The sequence below is a fragment of the Megalobrama amblycephala genome, linkage group LG6 (genome assembly GCF_018812025.1).
Source record: "Megalobrama amblycephala isolate DHTTF-2021 linkage group LG6, ASM1881202v1, whole genome shotgun sequence".
Classification (NCBI taxonomy): Eukaryota; Metazoa; Chordata; class Actinopteri; order Cypriniformes; family Xenocyprididae; genus Megalobrama; species Megalobrama amblycephala.
In genome coordinates, this window is record NC_063049.1 from 22,874,423 (window position 1) to 22,894,026 (window position 19,604).

Consider the following 19,604-nt stretch of genomic DNA (forward strand, 5'->3'; position numbering starts at 1 on the left):
GCAGCATCCTCACGTGATAAAACCGATTAGCCTGGATGGGACTCCTTCCTTTCTGTTTACGGACGTGACGTAATGACGCACAGACGAACTTACCGTTGCTTGGATGTGACATCTTACCGTTGTGAATCGAGACAAGATAATTAGTTAGTTTTGAACACTGGCTGGTTATGTACTTGCTCAAAAATTGATTTTGGACAATTTTTAACCAAATAAAGTTACGGACTGCAGCTAACTAGTCCTAGCCCTTTAGTCCTAACCCTATCCCTAAATAACACTGATGTAGAAGCACTTAACCCTGGTTGTAAGCCTAAACTTGACATAAACTGTAAACTTGTCCCTCAAATCTAAATGGTTGATTGGAATGTTGTTCTTGGTGATCATGTTGTACTTAGTGAAATCACATTCACCTATTTGAATATTAGTAGACTGTTAGTAATAGGGTTAGGGTTAGTAGAGGAAGTTGACATATACCATCCAAATGTAGATATTAAGCAGAGTGTACTAATACTCTCCAAAAACACTAAAGAGAGTTAGTTGACGTACTCTAGCTGCAACTTTACTTCTAATCAACAGAATGTCTAAAGGGGACTATCGAAATAAAGTGTTGCCAAAATAAATGTTTTGGCATTGATGGTTCCATGAAGAACCATTAACATCCACAAACCTTTCCACTGCACAAAAGGCTCTTTATAGTGTAAAAAGGTTCTTTAGATTATTAAAATGTTCTTTGCACTAAGAAAATCTCTTTTCTTACTAAGATCTTAGATCTTAGATCTAAAAAAGATCTTAGTAAGAAAAGATCCCTGAAAGGTTCGAGGAACCAAAAATGGTTCTTCTCTGCCATGGCATTGCTGTGAAAACCCCCATTTGGAACCTTTATTTTTAAGAGTGTAAGATACCTTGTTTCCATTATATGCTGTATACATCTTTGCTACTGCCCAAATGCACCTATACCATCTGGCGGCCGAATTCATGGCTACCCCAAACCTCAGCAGGAGCAAGGATTTCAGCGTGTGCAGTGTAGTGTGTGTGTGTGTGTGTGTACTTTCCAATAAAACTCCAACTAATGATCTACTAAGTGCTGGAGCTCGGTACAGAGCCAACGATCCAGCCCTGCTCTCACAGACTCTTCAGATCCTCTTAATACGGCACAGTAGGAAGCAACCTTGCCACTGTGTGATCTCACTTTCATGCAGCTGTGTAAAGTGATTTGTTGGCCAAACACTTGCAATGAGCAGAACTTTGACACAGGCCCTTTTCGAGATACAAATACGGCACTGGCAAAACGTCACTTCATTTTTTGGGTGCAGCTCCTCTAACTGTGGGAGCCATGCTGTAATTAGCCACTGGAGACTTTTGCCGTTATAAATAAAGTGACTTGTTTGGCGGGAAATTAAGTGGAGTCGCAACAAAACGGGGGCGTTAAACCAACACAAACAGCATCTTTACAAAGAAAGTAGTGCAGTTGCGATTTGTGTTGCCGTTTGATGTCGCACTCAGAGGCGTTACTTTGCCGAGGTGTTCCTCACAAAGCTTTCTTAAATGAAAACACATGTTCATTAGTTAGGATTACGCCTATAATAAGCTCAAACAGTCGTATATAAGGTCTAAGACTCCGGGAAGATGGGAGATGAAGAGAGATGCTCTCGTACTTTCTTCTACATGTCTCTCATCTGTCTCGTGCATCTGTACGCCCCCACATCAGCGTTTCGATATGTGCATCAGTCAGAAAGTCTGAACTTCAACCAGTTGTTAAAACATGGCACCCTTGTGGTTGCATCTGGCTTTGAAAAATAAAGAAATTTGTGCCTTTGAAAGGAACGGGGAGAGTACAGTTTCAGCAGTCAACCCACCCATACACACACACACACACACACACACACACACACAGACAAAAACAAAAAAACAAAAACATACACAAAGGGGAGGGGGGGGGGAAACACAGACACACTAATACACATTTTGTTTTTCATTTTGAAATCAAAAGGTTTCTGTATCACTGTTTGCCCCAAAGCATCATGCAACTGCTTTGGCGCAAGACTGCAGGGGTGTAAACCCACACTTGTTTTGCAAAATGCTGTGCATCTTTTTGTAGAATAAAGGAACTTGTATGGATGCGCTCAAAGAGAAGAAGGCATTTCTTCATCTGATCTGTACCGCAGTTCATGCACTCTCACAGAAGCTCGGCTTTAATCTCATCTCATGTAACATAAATATTTGCGGAGCTGTGATCTCGTAAACGACATCTCATTGCCAAAGCGCGTGCCCCGTTCGCATGGATTACGTTTTGCGCACTTAACCACCTGCCCCTCTCAGATCAAAACACTCACCATGATACAGGTGTCAAACGTCTTAAAGGAGATATTCAGGCTTATGTTTCACCTTAAGCGACACATGAGTCTGCACAGGCTCCAGTGGGCTCGTTTTCAACAGCGTGAACTCAAACTATACTCATTTATTCTATTTCAGCTTGAGGTAACAGGCTTCGCCTTCATTTGTGAGAAAAAAAAACTCATCATCTAATTTTTAGTGATGCATTGGGATTATATCAATGGCAGATTTAATACAAATTAATAGTGAGAAGCCCATAGGAGCTCATTTACGTTTACTGTGAATGAAAGGTTTGACAGGTTACATCAAATCCTTGAGCGTGTAGTCCATTTATGGGCTGTGTTCAGAAACACTTGTTTTTGCACAATATTTCATCATCATAGTTTGTGTTCATACAGTACACTGAAGTGCACTTCCAACAATTCAGCATGACATAAGTATGTAAGTAAGTTTGAAAATATGTAGCTATACCAACAGACATTAAAGTGACCAAAGTCAGCTCTGATAAACCGAATCGTTCCTCATTAAGCATATGGGTCATTGACGAATAAGGTTTTTAAAATGTGTAAAAAAAAACATAATGGCGATATAATTTTGAAGTTTTATTACATGTTAAGAAAGAGATTATGTGGTTTTTATAATCAATTAACACTGCTTTGTCAAAATGGACAAATTCGGTTTAACCAAAATTTTGGTTTTACCAAATATTTTTAAACAATAATAACAGGCTGATATCTAGCTAGCTAGTTAGCTTGCTAGTTATCTGGCAAAAGGACAATCAAACATTTTATATTTAGTCAAGTTTTTAAAATATTACAAAATTAAAATTTTCCATGTTTTATAGCAGTTGTACCGAATGACCTGATATTTAGGGACATGCGTATGAGCAAATGTAAACAAGAATTTTCTAAAAAGTTAAGAGTTAGTTACTTTGCTTCACAACCATGTGGTCCTTTGTGGGTGTCTGAATGATGTCACATCTTGTCACATGACTTGATCCAAAATGGTCCCTTTATATTGGTTACTCTGAATGACATCAATGAAATTAATTTTTCTGGACATTTTTTCTCATAACAAATCAAGGACTTCTACACATAGTTTTAATACCATTTTGCACTATGTGGATGTAAGATGTTATATAATAATGCCAGAATAAAACATATATACATTTATTACATTTTACGTTTTAATCACAAATTAATTGGCTGTATTGGCCTTTGGATGGTTAAATCGAATGACCTATTGACACTTCAAAATCTTTAAAATACCTTTATATGTAGCAAAATATATTTAAAACCTTTTGGATTCAATAAAAGAGATCTACTTGTACTACCTTACATACTTTGGATGTCATATCTTTGTTTTTTATTATTATTTAGGCCTTTGGACAAAAAAATGACCCGTCACGTCATTGACCCATATATGTGCAAGCCAGGTACACGACAGATGTTTTCTTCAGGATATAGTTTGTATCCTTTTGATTTCAACTGTGCACGTCTCTTACATTAAAGTTCAAAAATGTGTGGTTCCTAATAAAGTAACCCAAGTTTACATGCATTTGGTGCTTGACAAGTGCGAATTTTAGAGTGTGAAGTTTATTTTCAAAAATGAATCCGTTTCGGCAGTATGGAATCAACACAAAACAGTTGCAGCTGCTCAAAACAACTAGCTAAACAGCTCATAAACAATACGAATTTGATTAAGTGAAACACACACCACACACACCGAGTGAGAACAGTTGGAAACAGGGACGGGGATTCTGCACCAGAGCCCCACAGTGGGTGCGTTTTTCATTTCGAAGAAAGTTGAAAAGATCAGGTAATTGAAAAAGAGAAGACAATCCCGACAGCTTGTTCTCTGCAGATGCCAATGAAAAGCTTGAGGGGTATTAAAGCATTACACTTTGGGGCCTTTCTTTGGGTTTCTTTCACCAGGGCTATGGAGAAATGGCTTTTTAATGACAACACCTGAAAAGTGTTTTTCATCCCGCCATGCATCATTGTCAGCGGAGGAGATTAAACCTTATTGTTTCCTTTTGGAGGGCCGACAGAGAGGTGGAGAGCGGGACAGCCAAATGCAAAGTGCACAGAGATGAAATAAAACAGAGGAGAGACCCCCACCCCCAGACACACCACCCTGAATACCGTCACACCATTACACGTCTGCCAAAGTATGTCATTACCAGATCTTAGAGAAATTCAATTATCAAACAGGGCCAAGTGACCCAGAGCTCATAGAATCCACCAGTGTATCTTGCAATAAATAGATTCAATAAGATGCTTCTGAATATACTAAAATTGTAAATTATGACTGGCCTAATCTATACAAATAAAAGTGACTTGTGAGAAACATATACATTTTTAATAATAATATAATATGAATGCATTAATACATTTGTTATGCATGTTAATTTTTTGTAGTATACTTTCATCTTCACATTAAAATCAAACATAGTGTGTCTATGAATGAGTGACCTTTTTCAGTGTCATACTCCACTGTTGACATTCATATATTATGTGGATTTCGTTGGGAACAAAGTAAAGCCATTATATTTCACAAAACTGGGATGAGATATATGACATTATGTGGCAATAATATATCTTCCATTTCCAACCCATATTTTTTGTTCCCCATCAAACGGCACATCATTTCTTTGGACCTGCAACTGTCTGTTATTAATAGTTTTATGATTTATAGGCAGAGGCTGGATGCAGCTCTGAACAGCCACATATACAATTATCCAATGTTCAGCCTATATGAATGCCATTTTCCTGCTGATCTCTACCTAAAAAAGACAAGACCATTTGTCTCTCTTTCTCCTCAGCTCTGCTAATAATAAGCCATCTGGTGGATCTAAACATGAAAGATTAAAATGATATACAGTATGAAAGCTCTCTATTCAATTGCTAATGTCCAAGATTCAGGATCCAGAGGCCAAAGCTGTCATTTTTTTTTTCTCTGAGAGAAAGAGAGAGAGGGTTAATTATAAGAATTCCTCACCGAGATGTCCCGACTTTGGCCCGTGCCGCATGCGACTGGCGAAACTCATTTACGGCTAGAGAACAATGCCTACCAAATGTCTTATGGGCTAATCCCCTCAATCCTTTGTATTCATTGACGCCTGTTCGCGTGAGCTTTGGGAGAGGGCTGACTCCGGGGCTCGGAGGGTCAACATCAAGCCCTGGTGCCATGGGCTAGCTGCGCTCCAGTGTAATTATTTCACTTTCCATCGTTAAATCTTTACGTGGGCTGCTGAGGGAGGGGGTATACATAAACAGAGAGATTTGAAAGACAGAAGGGAGAAACCGGGAGATGAGGGAGTTTGATCTCCATCTAAGCTGTGGATAAAGCAGGACCAAATTGGCCACGCTGTCTGAGTGGACAAACACTTATTTCAGCAAGCACGTTGATTAAACTGACCCTCGCTGAGGGAGAGTTGACAAAGTATCAGGTATTGAGAAAGAAGTGCTTGACAAGGTCATGGACGCTAAAGAAAACATGTATGACGGAAATAGAGAAAACAGCTCTTAAGAGGACTCGACTAATTGCTTTAACTTTGCGTTAAACTTCAAGTGTAAAAAAAATTGATGCATTCTTATTTTTGTTCTATAAAACAATATTATAATTATTGTTGTCCATTAACAGAATCAAAGTGCAAGTAGTATTGTGATTGTTTGCATCATTGACCTCATAAAGCTGGTTAACTGCGCAAACCCTTGACCTTGCGCCTGCCATTATCTGCAGTTAAATCAAACTTTGACACAGCAGGAATAAACATGCGTGAGACTGGGAAAAAGAATCGTTGCAGAAAAATAGGTTAGAAAGAAAATAATTCATTCTGGAAGTTTTCCTTTTTTCTGATTTTCATTGAGATCAAAGCCTTGTTTCAGCTCTAATTAACAAAACTAATGCAGATTCCAGACCTTCTGGCACTGGGTAAGGCCTTGGAGGAATAGAGCTGGAAATTTTCTGCAGATTTAAATAATTAATATGACACCTTGAGCTCCGCGAAGAAAGAGGAGCGCCATGTTCGTATTTAGAACAATGTCATTGCCAAGTGTAATGCCATTTGTTCAGATGAAAATGAGCTGGGTGGACCGCAGCAAGTTCATTGTCTGCCATTCTGGCGGATCGGTGAATTGTTGGGCCCTTTGTCATGGTAAGAAGGGCCTTTGAGAGCAACTTTGTAAACCAGCCTCAGGTCCATCCCTGGACAGGCTGCGCTGGGAAGGCCCAGGCTGCTCGGGGAGTTTGCGCTTGGTCATTTTCTGGTGTCTAATCCCCTTAATCCCCGTTAGAAGGGGGTTTGCGAGAGACAAATCCGCTCCCTAAGGTCCTTAGGATTCAAACGCTGTGCTTGAGCAACTGTATCATTTGATAACAACAAGAGCTGAAGAAGTAGACAGATAAAGGGACTAGAATATGTCTCACGATCACTCTATATCTTTTTTTAATATCTCATCTTCCACCAGTTTATTCTTGTAGCGAAATTTGAATTGTACCTGAAACTTGGTGGAGATGGTTGGTGAGATCTGGATGAGAAACCTACACACAAATGGTCTGACCTTTATGCAAATGGGCCTTATGTTCATCTTTGGCCAGTTGAGCTCTCAACGGTTTCTCCGTGTGCAGGCAAGACCTGCCCTAATCCACCCCGTTCTATTGAAATAAATGCACCTCTGTTGACATAATCTCCAGCACGCCACTATATCATTACTTAATTAATACTGCATATGAAGAGGTGGAGCAGATGAGTCTAAGACCCAAAGTTTACCTTTCAGAGACCCAAATCCAACAGGGAATAAGAGGATGCTTTAATACAGGCCAATGTAGAATGATATGGGTTAAATGAGACTTTAAATGTCTCATTTCTATACCTCAATGTAATTAATAATAAGGGTATGTTAAAGAGAATTGGCTGACTCTAGCAAACTGGGAGATTTTGGCTTTGAATTGGAAGCTAGATCAGTAATTTATGATTAGAAAACGTTTTTCAAAAGAATAAGTATGCTTATTTCAGGCGAAGATAGATAGATAGATAGATAGATAGATAGATAGATAGATAGATGGATGGATGGATGGATGGATGGATGGATGGATGGATGGATGGATGGATGGATGGATGGATGGATGGATGGATGGATAGATGGATAGATAGATAGATAGATAGATAGATAGATAGATAGATAGATAGATAGATAGATAGATAGAATCAAATTTCAACTCGCAAATTGAAAAGGAACCAGGTCTTCAATTCTGATTCAATTCAATGATTTTTGCCTAGCTCTGCAGGCCATGGGCATCTATCTGGCTTTTTAATAATACAATATGACAGTATAAGGAAAAATACAACAAAATATAATCTAAATATTAAACCCACTTCCTTTCATAGACTACACAACAGTTTGAAATTGTGGTCACCATGTGGTATCCAGAGAAAGTCCAGAGGAGATGGGGTGAACTTAGCAGTTAACCCTCATTTTAGCTGCTTACCGAGGGCCTCTACCAAAATATGCAGTTATGTGTGATGTAACGCAACAAGAGCATAACTGTGGTTTAAAAGATCTCTCCCTCCATTGCATTGGCTCTGCATAGAGCTCACAGATATCAACTCGCAAGTTAAAAACAACAACCACAAATACAGGCTGTCTATGGGGTGCCAGAGATGGTAAGTGGTTTGATGTCTTCGAGATGCACTGTCATCTACAGAAAAGAGGAGGAAGAGTCAGTTCTGCCATTATGAATAAGTGCAAACTGGTAAAAAAAAGAGTATCATTCATCTGTTCTTTCGTCCATATGACTGACATATGGTGATATCTACTGCGTTAAGTGCTTCTTCTCTATGTTTGGTTCCATCAACCAACCCCTACAGCAACTCTGGACTTGGGACAAATGGGTTCCTAACACAATTTTTCCACTAACAATCACTTTGTCCATGTAAGAGGATGAATCACTGCAGGAAAAAGATTATATAAAGGGGTTCATTATTGTTGTAATGAATACAGGGGTACTGTAATTGATAGTGACAGCATTCAACAGACCGCAGAAATAAAAGTATGCCCTGGAAAATTGCTATGAAAATTCAGGCCAAGTCTTTTGGTAAATAGTTAAGTTGAATTCTGGTCTCTATTACTTCAACACTGCATGTTGAGGGCCAAAATGTGGATTGTTTAATATTTGAGAGCAAGAGAAAATTAGTTGATATTGTCAGAAATATCGTTCAGAAGTTTGGGGTCAGTCAGATTTTTTTAATGTTTTAAAAGAAGTCTCTTATGTTCACCAAAGCTGCATTTATCTGATAAATATATAGTAAAACCCAAAATATTGTAAAATATTATAACAACTGAAAACAAGGGTTTTCTATTTAAATTTATTTAAAAACAACGAATTTATTCCTGTGATGACAATGATGAATTCTCAGCATCCATTACTCAAGTCTTCAGTGTCACATGCTTTGGTGCTCAAAAAATATTTATTATTTTTATTATTATCTTATTATAATGTTAAAATATTTTTATTAATATTTTTGTGGAAACCAATCACTTTTGATCAATTTAAAGCATCTTGCTGAATAAAAATATTATTTTTAAAAAGTGATATATATGTAATTACTATGTAAGATTTACGTAATTACTATGTAATATTCATGTAACTACTATGTAATATCTATATATCTATCTATCATATTTTTTTCGCTGTGCTACTGAAATTGAGAATCATAAAATGTTTCATTGTGATAGCCCTACTTCAGCCCCATTCCACTGTTTTGGGAACACTGTGATTGCTTTCTTTTCCTTGGCTATTTTTGTCTGAATAAGATCAACACTGAGATGAAAAAGTATATAATGAGCATGGTGTTAACCCATGTGTGTTTCAACTGCTCAACCTTTACAGGGAGTGCAACTGAGAGCAAACCAGCAGTGTTTGTGCTGACAGCCTTTGAGCCAGGCTCTGCCTTCACGAAAATGCTCAGGGCACAAAGGAATCTTTCCCTCATCTGTGTACATGCGCCCTGTTCTAAAGTCTGACAGGAGCTGAAGGTAAATTCAAAAGACATCCTGATACATACTGAGAAAAGCGGTTTTGATGGGGGAAAAATGGACCACTTTGCAGTATACAAATAACAGGAAAAATGTCAACAGAACAGGCAAGTCCGATGGGGAAAGAAAAACAAGCTAGTTTCAGATTAAATTACAGGAAACAAAACATGAGCCTGAATTACCTGAAACCCCCCTTCCCTAAGAAGCTCAAACACACCGGCAAAATAAAAGATGTAGTCAATTCTTACTCGGATGGGTGAGAAATCTAATGAAACAGTTAGTTTGTTTTGCAAATAAACCTTAGCCATCGACATCATTCCTTCCCCCCTCTTTTTGCCGCCATCCATGTTTAGCTTGCAATCATCGCTGTGCCCGCGAGCTCCAAACACATTCTAATTCAGGCGCCAGCAGCAGGGGTCAGGCCCCGTGATCCTCAGGGCGATGAATTTATTCACTTAATCTGGGCTACACCTGTAGGTCACGCCAGGGGAATGCTAATCGCTCTGAGGGGAGGGCTGTCCGGCTCCTAATAGTGATCATCTGCATCTGAGGCCCATTCCCCAGGGTCCAGGGGGGCTGGGGGCCATCAGCAACAGCCCTGTCAACAGGGAGGCCAGGTAACCGGTGGCTGCCACCGCATGTCTTCGCTGTCTAATGGGAGAAGGGTCCTTTCTTGATCGTTTTTGCCGCAGCAAACGCTCCGTTCTCAGACAGAATAATTTGTTCCCAATTTGCATGGTCACATGTTTTGGTGGAAAAGCTCAGGGACTTGCTGGAGCAGGTGGCATTCAGACCCACTGCCAGATGCAGCTCGGTTTGGCCTTGAAACACAACAGAGAGAGCCACTTGCAACACATCTCTCCTTTTTTTCCCTATAAAACAGAAATTGCAATCATCACTGTTTAGGACATTGGCAGCCATCCCTGCTGGTTAATATGCATGCAAAATTTATCACGAAGACCAACAAAAGAGGATGTTCTCCCTCTGGTTCCCGCTTATTTTCCTGCCGTAGTGCAGTAGATCTATGTGGAAAAAGAAAATTTATTTAATTCAAAAGCTACACCCTACCAGCTTAAAGGGATAATTCATCCAAATGGACATTTTTCTTATCTTTTAGTACTCACCTTTATGTCATTCAAAACCTGTATGACTTTCTTTCATCTCTAGAACACAAAATATGGCATGCTGAAAAATCTCTCTGTGTTTATGGGAAAGAATGATAGTATCTATATATCTATCTATGGATATAAACAGTTCTTCAACGTTCTTCAAAATATCTTTTAGCTATTTTAGCTCTTTTTCAAACAGTAGAGCATTACACTACCAATGCCAAGCTCAAGAGTTCCTCATGTGATAAAAAATTATATAAAAATATATACAAGTGTGTATAAGTTATAGAATGCATATAAAAAATCCAATGTAAGTCACATAAAATCATCTACTCAAAACATAAATGTAAATCATTATCAAATTTACAGTGCAAACAATCTATATATTACCCTAGAGAGTACTGTAGTATCCTGTCACCACGTCAAGGCACAATACCCTCAGACAGACCATTTGAATCAGTAAATCAGGTCTATAAAGGGCCTCATATTTTCCATCAGAGCCATACCGGTCTGGACAGCCCCAAATGGTTTGTGCGTCGCACATATGACACCAAGCCCTCAAATCCTCAACAAGGTGCCCAATAACTTGTGAGCGGGAGCCAAATGACTACAGTATATGGCAGAAGAATAAACATTCTCTCTTTAGCCCGAGGTCCCACTTTTCATCTGTCAAGCATGTTTTAATAATTAATCTGTTTAATACACAGTCAGCATCTGCCGGAGACAACTTGAAGCCTTCCACTCCAACCAGCAGACTCCCACTGAGGCTCCGCTCTGAGTTAAAGCATACAGGCTGAATTTCACAAACTGGATTCTGCCTCCCAAAACGTTTTGCGCTAACCGAACGAATCCTTAGCATGTTAGACACACATATGGATGCCTCCCGTGTGTACTGTATGAGGCAAATAGAGAGAGTGTAAATTGAATGCATTTCTTTTCCCCACACCATAGAAATGATGCGAGATTAAGCCCATGAATATATACATGGGCCAGCGATGACCTGTCTGGAGATTGCTGATTTCCCAATGGGCCAAGGCTGACACGGCGGGGGCTCGGGCCTTGACGGAGGTGGGGAAATCCAAACGCAGGTCCAAATTGAACTTAATCTCATTGCTCATTGTGCTTAGGAAGACATGAAATTACACAATGGCCTTAATCGACCAGGAGCCATCCCAGGTTTTCCACGGAGACTTCGGCAGGCTTCCCTTGTGTTACGTTTACAGTCGTCATGCTGAAAGAGAGATGATTAAGATTGCAATTTTTCTCTCAGGAAGCCTTTAATAATGTCTTCTTGAACAATCAGAGGGTTAATGTGGAACAATCACAAACCAATAAGGCTCATCCGGCCCGCCCGTCTTTGGGTAATCCGGGAAGATCCTTTTCCAGTGGCCCTGGGTGGAGGCAGCATTGCGCTGAAGCGCGTCTCCACCTTCAGAAGGAAGGATTCAATCAGTCCCCCGGGGTTGATTACACCCTTCTCGAAGTTTGGGTTCCCCCACTAACAGGTGCTTCTTATTACGTTGATAGGAAGCCGTCACTGAAACGGTCATTAGCCATGTGACTGACATGGGCCTTGCTGAGCTGGCTGTGCTGGGAAACCTCATCCTCTGTGATTGAATGCCCACAGGCGTCCGTCATAGACTTCACTCTGCATTTCTGCCTCAATAAAAAACACATTCAGGGACTTGAATGTGAAACCACCGCGTTCACCAGTAGAAGCTATTTTCATCATGAATCTGCGCTGTGCCCAATCGGTTAATAGAGTGTGCTTATATTCAGAAGATGCTGTAAAGAATTTTTTTAATACGGTATTATCATAAACCTAGGAGATCGGTTGCACGGAGAGAGAGATAATCAAACCCGATAGGATTTTTTGGTAACTCCCTATATATAAACAACTTTGGCTTTATGGCCCTTTGATACGTCCAACAAACAACACTTGGGGCTTGATCATCTCAAAGCAACACAGTGTTTTTCTAAATTCCAAACATTTCTGAGGCATGAGTACACTAGAGGTTCTATAGGCCATCGTGTACCAGGAATGTCCTCATTATGGGTGGCAATTATGGGTTTGCTTACCACTGTGCATCTTTTCAGGAAACCAATGAAACCATTGTGACCTGCAACGCGTTGGCCGCTACAAGGCTGTCAAGTCCAAAAATAATTAGGCATCAAGATGAGGCCTTTTTTTATTCATGTCAAGGAACTCGGGAGACTCTGTAATGTAGTTAACATGCACGCTTCATGAATTTTCATCACATCAGAACATGGGTACAAGCGCACGCAGCAGAACAGAGCAACAGAGCTACGGAGAGGGCATATCTTTCACACACATTTCACTGGAGCACCACAATTGCGTGTACATATTGTAGTTACCTATTGCCCAATACAAACCTACTCCTGTTTATCCAGCACCTATTAAAGGCCCATTAATTAACATGGCTGTTATGTGAATGTAGCTGTTTCATGGTTTCCCTGAACTGTTTGTTGCTTCGTTTTTCCTACTATGGTTATGACAGACATGTGGGCCATTACACACAAAGCAGAATTTCACATCTGTCAACCTTTAAGATGTTTTGCACTTCAAATGAGTCAGAAGTTCTACATTAAGCTGCTTAACAGGGTTGCGCAAAATTCAGAATTAAAGGATTGGCTCCCTTTCAATTCATATGTTGGAATTTGGATTGGCCACATCAGGAAGCTGAATTGGAATTTGCATTGAAATGATAGGAAGAGGAATTTACATAATTGGAATTCAGAGAATTTCAAAGAAATTTAACACATCCATCCATCCATCCATGCTTTTTAAACTTTAAAAAAGCCAGTGTTCAAAGTTCAATTCGTGACTTTGATTCATTAATTTCAACTTCCATTAAATTTAGCTTAACTAGTTAAAATTAGTTTGCTACCTCAAAACAAATTCAAATTTTTAACACTCGAAAGTAGAAGACATTTTCAATTCAATTCTAAATGGCGCACAACCGTGTGTGCTAATCACCGCAATCATTGCTAAAGGAAAAGCAAATCTTTACACAGACCAGCATTTACAAGGTCTAACTGCAGCGTAACTGCTTTTCTAGAGAGCTACTGTAATTATACACACATTTGAGTTTCACAACCTTTTTATATGGCATTTGTAATAATTGACCACAAGCTTTAATGTGGCCATTATATGAAATGGGCAGGGACGATTAATATTTTATAGTTTTTTTCTTCTACCACTAGGCTGCCCCTCACCTCTACTGACCCTGACATTCCATTCAGCAAAGTGTCTTGATATTAAAAAGATTGCTTTCATGCCTACCTAAGTAATATCATATGCTTCACATCAGAGCACGCTCCGGCTAGCCGAAATCCCAATGTATGGCAACTCAACTGACTCAACACGGCATGCATGCCTGTGGTCCACACACTCACTCTCATTTTCTTTCACACACACACACACACATATAGACACCCCACGCTTCCACAGCCGCTCCCAGCGCTTAAAGCACGCAACAAACTGTTTTCCCCATTTACAGGAATGTCTTGAATCATTTCCATTGTATTACCCTATTTTTTGATCAGTAACAGAACCTCTAATACAATTTTTGGATGCAATTTTTAAACTACTCAAGTGCTCAATTTGACTAGGCCCACACTTCCCACCGTGCTCAGAATACAGCAGCACCGATAGTTTTATCACCCTGTTAAAAGGCCTTTATATTGCTGCAGTGAACATGCTCAATTACCCAGACTCCCTGGGGCGTGGGGAAAACACACATCAGCTGGGCCTGATTTATTTCACTGTCCCACTGCAACCCCAAATTAAGAGACACCCTCTGTAACCAGCGAAGTATAACACAACAGACTGTCTGAGAGGATGTCTTCATTATATTAGCATCATCTCTTAGATAACACTTAGAGTCCAGGCTAGAAATATTTCCTACATGATAGATCCCATTTATTCAATGATCTTCAAGACTCACTCTTTTTGTTTCCACCAGGGAACAATGACATCCACTTAAACCACAGATCATGTAGCCTATGTCTATTTAAAGACCCCATTTTGTGGCTTTTAATCCACGTCGGTTACCTTTGCGACCATCTACATTTACACATTTGGCAGACGCTTTCATCCAAAGCGACTTACGTTGCATTTAAGATATACATTTTATCAGTTCATGTTCCTGGCAATAAAACCCATGACCTTGTCTTTGCTAGTGCCAGGCTGTAGTGTTTTAGCTAGATGGAAAACAGACCACAAACACTGATGACTCCTGCACTCACAGGCATATGCACATTGTTAAGGATGCACAATATATCAGTTATCATACAATATCAGAGATCAGTATCAGTTGATATTGGATATTCAATTGTGCAAGCTCATTTTCCCTGTTTGTTCATTTAGAACCTTTGCTGTTATGTAACACTCAATTAAAGTTAATATTGAATAACACTAATAATTTATTAATACTGACTGACTAAATGTCATCTTTAGCAAATCTTAAAATGAATGTAAATTTTTTTGGTAACACTTTTGTTTAGGGTCCAATTCGCACTATTAACTAGTTGCTTATTAGTATTCATATTACTAGTATTGGCTGTTTATTGAAGCACATATTTATGTCTTATTCTGCATGACCATATTCTACATCCCTTAAACCTACCCAATACCTAAACTTAACAACTACCTTACTAACTATTAATAAGCAGTAATTAGGAGTTTGAGGCAAAAGTCATAATTAATAATTAGTAAATAGTGAGAATTGGACCATTTATTGGATGCATTTCATTAAAGGGTTAGTTCACCCAAAAATGAAAATTCTGTCATTTATTACTTACCCTTATGCCGTTCCACACCCGTAAGACCTTTGTTAATCTTCCGAACACAAATTAAGATATTTTTGTTTAAATCCGATGGCTCCATGAGGCCTGCATAGGGAGCAATGACATTTCCTCTCTCAAGATCCATAAAGGTACTAAAAACATATTTAAATCAGTTCATGTGAGTACAGTGGTTCAATTTTAATATTATAAAGCGACAAGAGAATTTTTGGTGTGCCAAAAAAAACTAAATAAAGACTTATATAGTGATGGTCGATTTCAAAACAATGCTTCAGGAAGTTTCAGAGCGTTATGAATCAGTGTGTCGAATCAGCTGTTTGGAGTGCCAAAGTCACGTGATTTCAGCCGTTTGGCGGTTTGACACGCAATCCAAATCATGATTCGATACACTGATTCATTTATGCTCCGAAGCTTCCAGAAGCAGTTTTTGGAAATCGGCCATCACTAAATAAGTCGTTATTTTGTTTTTTTGGCACACCAAAAATATTCTTGTCACCTCATAATATTAATATGAACCACTGTACTCACATGAACTGATTTAAATATGTTTTTAGTACATTAATGGATCTTGAGAAAGGAAATGTCATTGCTCCCTATGCAGGCCTCACGAAGCCATCGGATTTGATCAAAAATATCTTAATTTGTGTTCCGAAGATTAATAAAGGTCTTACTGGTGTGGAACGGCATGAGGGTGAGTAATAAATGACAGAATTTTCATTTTTGGGTGAACTAACCCTTTAACTGAGAGTATAAATCTGCTTGTGACATGTTACAGAGCCTGACCTACTGTAAATAGGCAACAGGGAGACTATACACACTCTTGAGATCTTAAAGTTTTCAGAAACAAGTTCGGGTTGACACGACACGCTCTGATATGAGCGGTGCAGGAACTCAGGATGTGTGCTCTATGACGCGTGGCCAAAGGAACATGTGCACAGGGACGCGCGCATACCCTTGTGATGCGGAATACATTTCTCTGCACTTTGTTAGCTTGCCAAGACCCTGCAGCTCCGTGCCATTCCTGCCTTCATTACAATGCTCCGGTGTCTGCTGTCATCTTCTGCATCTCTTATGGCATATTTATTGATTCTTATTAATAGACTCTTGACTTAAAGTGTGACCCCATTAGATCATTCTATCTAAAGGCAGTCATGAGACTGCTCTGGTTCCCAGGAGAGATGCCAGGACCCGTCAGTGCTAATCAGCTGGAGTTCACAGCCAGCAAGAGGGGAAGGGGCGAGAAGGAGAAGAAGAGAGAGAGAGTGGTGGAGTAGAGGTGGATCAATGAGGCCTTGGTGAACACAGACCCCTGCTTAGGGAAGTTGAGAAATTATTCCTGTTTCAAGATCACAGCAGGACATACTATAACATGGACAGCTTTCAAGACCTGCTACTAAAAGAAGCTACTGGTTTTCCATGAAATTACTTCACTTTTCTGCATTTAGAGACATTATATATTTCTATTCACAAAAATAAAACCAAAAAATGCCTAAAACAAAAGTACAACAGTTAGTTCTAAAATAAATGGCTAATCTTCAAACAAGTTTGCCATTGAACATTCATTTTTGATTGATCTATTGTTTAAGTTTACACCCGAAAAATCTTTGGCCAGCAATTCAATGTCGCCAAGGCTATAATGTGATTGGTTATCAAGGCTATTGATTTTGTAATGTTCCATGCACAAAAAAGAATAAATTAATAAATAATTTTGCTAAATAACAGTGTTATAGTTTTAGGTACACTTTTAAGGGTTTAGAAAAGGGATTCAAGGGTTTAGATAGAAGAGTTACTGAACCAGAATGTTTTAAGATACCAATACAGTGCTGCTTTACCAATACAGACATTTGATTCTGATAATGACCAAATGTAACTATGTAATTTAGTTATGCAATATCAGCATTTACTGGACAAGAACCACCTACAGTACATGCCAGACTTCCTTCAATCTTAAATCTTCCATTCTATGCACAAATCTATATGCATATGTACAGTTTAAGTGGGAGCATGTTTTTAAACGCACAGATTATAAACAATGCAGCTGTCAAGACAGGATTGCGGCACTGGTGCCGGATAACGTGTTTTTATGTGTTGTTATATGCAATGACAACACCTGGCATGATTTACTGTGATCTCCCCATCACTTAGAATGAGCACAGCCCAGCATTACCTCACATCTGTCATTCAATTGCTCAGGCGACTTCACAAGTGGGGGTTGATTTTCCTGAGAAAGCCTGTTCATGCATTTTGCATCTTGCGCTGTATGTTCAGAATGGTGTAAGACCATATTAATTGTAAAAAACAAACAACAAAAAAATGGTAACATCTTATTTTGATGGTACCTTTTCCTTTTGAACATTCTGTTGACTATAAGTAACTTTGCTGCTACATGCCAACTAACCCTCATTAGAGTATTAGTAGACTGTCTGCTAAATATCTGCTAACTCTTTATTGTGATGCTCCCCAAACAGACATTTTACTGACTATATAAGTAACTTTGCAAGTACAGCTTTTTCTAATCCTAACCCTACCAGCCCACTTATACTCTACTAACACTCTAATGAGAGTTAGCAGACATGTAGTTACTTATAGTCAACAGAATGTGTTAAAGGGACCCATCAAAATAAACAAACCAAATCCATTTGCAACATTGTTCAGTAAAGAAACAGAATTCATTGCATGGAATACTGTCTCTCAAAATGCAATGTTCTCGACTGGATCATCCTTTTCTAGTGAGATGAATGACTTGTTTTTTTTAAGATTTTAACTCATTATTTGATCAGACTATCAAAAATTATTACACAAAATTGGATTCAAAATAATCACATTCAAACCAAGACAATAACTGGACACTACTCGCAAATTGATTTGTTGAGTCATAGTGAGGTCATGTGTCAACAACTTAGTATACCATAGTTTTTCGTTGCATAATGTGTACTGTTTCTAAACCAGCAGTCATTATACTGTACAGTATATACTATGAAGCATGCTAGCATTTCATTTCAAAGTCAAATGATAAAATATATATATATAAAAAATACTTTATTTTTTCTATTCTTCTGCTGACTGGAGACTAGCTGTGAAACCAACATACTATTTTAAGGTTCTCATAACTAGAAAGTGCAGCTTTCTGCATAAACATGGCTGTGAACACGAGTATGTGTGTGGTAAACTGACCTGTAATATGGTTCGTCAGTGCAGTTGACTGCCTTTGTTGAATCTCTCTGGTGAACGTGTCACATCAAATGCCTTCATTATCTCCCTCTGTCATTATCATTCAGCGCTGGTACTTTAAAACACTGTGCTCTCTCTGTCAGTGGCTCAACAATATGGAATAACAATTCCTCCCCTCTCGTTGCTCTTCAAACGCTGCTCTTTTTAAATAACAGATGTCTCACCTGAAGGAGGACAGGAGAAGAAAGCTTCTCTCAAGACTAATGAACGCTTTCATAAATGTGAGACAGACCACCAGAATTGCCTTACCTACTGTAAATCATCCAGCTCGATCTTAGCCCTTTCACACATGGCATTATGCAACATCCCGTCAGCAGATTACAGTATATCGGATAGTAGTTTCAGCTTTGGAGGAGTGAAGTCATGATAGAGTCACAAGGTTTACTGCAGGCATGCGGTGACACTTTATTTTGAGAGGGCAACAGTGGCAATTAAAAATGTAAAAAAAAATTGATGTACTTTGGTAAAATTTCCAAATTACATGTATATCTATACCAAATCTCCAAACCTATATTAGAACCTATATACCTCGGGGCTGCCATTCTGGATTAAAGAAGAACAGGATACAGGGGAAGGAAGTTCAACACTCTTATTTCTAGATCTAATATAAAGTAATTTTTTGATTAGTATGGTTAAATTAGATCATTGAAGGTCAACTGCAAAGATTTTGACTAATAAAGTGAGATTAAATACATTAAGTGTATTTGTGTAATTGGTAACACTTTACAATAAGTTTCATTAGTTAATATTAGTTAACTACATTAGTTAATATGAACTAATAATGAACTGCACTTTTACAGCAGCATTTATTAATCTTTGTTAATGTTAATTTCAACAGTTACTAATATATTATTAAAATCTTGTTAGCATTAGTTAATGCACTGAGAACTAACATGAACAAACAATGAACAACTGTATTTTCATTAACTAACATTAACGAAGATTAGTAAATACAGAAACAAATGTATTGCTCGTGGTTAGCTCATGTTAGTTAATACATGAACTAAAGTTTAACTAATGAACCTTATTGTAAAGTGTTACCATGTAATATAGTTGATTATTATAG

The 19,604-nt window shown here is 38.6% G+C and overlaps 1 long non-coding RNA gene across 12 annotated transcripts in view; it reads right to left on the reverse strand.

The window, feature by feature from the left end:
- The window catches only part of LOC125270159, a 173,792-nt gene that overhangs the window by 37,491 nt on the left and 116,697 nt on the right, over window positions 1-19,604 (reverse strand). For 4 of the 12 annotated variants that reach the window (XR_007185266.1, XR_007185274.1, XR_007185272.1 and 1 more), the window contains exons 6-7: window positions 18,788-18,883; window positions 18,482-18,702 (exon numbers count right to left, since the gene is read on the reverse strand). The exons of 5 other annotated variants lie outside the window; for them this stretch is intronic. This is a non-coding gene — a long non-coding RNA (uncharacterized LOC125270159). Of the gene's footprint in view, window positions 1-8,643; window positions 10,244-17,128; window positions 17,564-18,481; window positions 18,703-18,787; window positions 18,884-19,604 lie in introns of those variants that run through there. 3 more of the 12 variants (XR_007185267.1, XR_007185269.1, XR_007185275.1) reach the window with 3 other exon arrangements.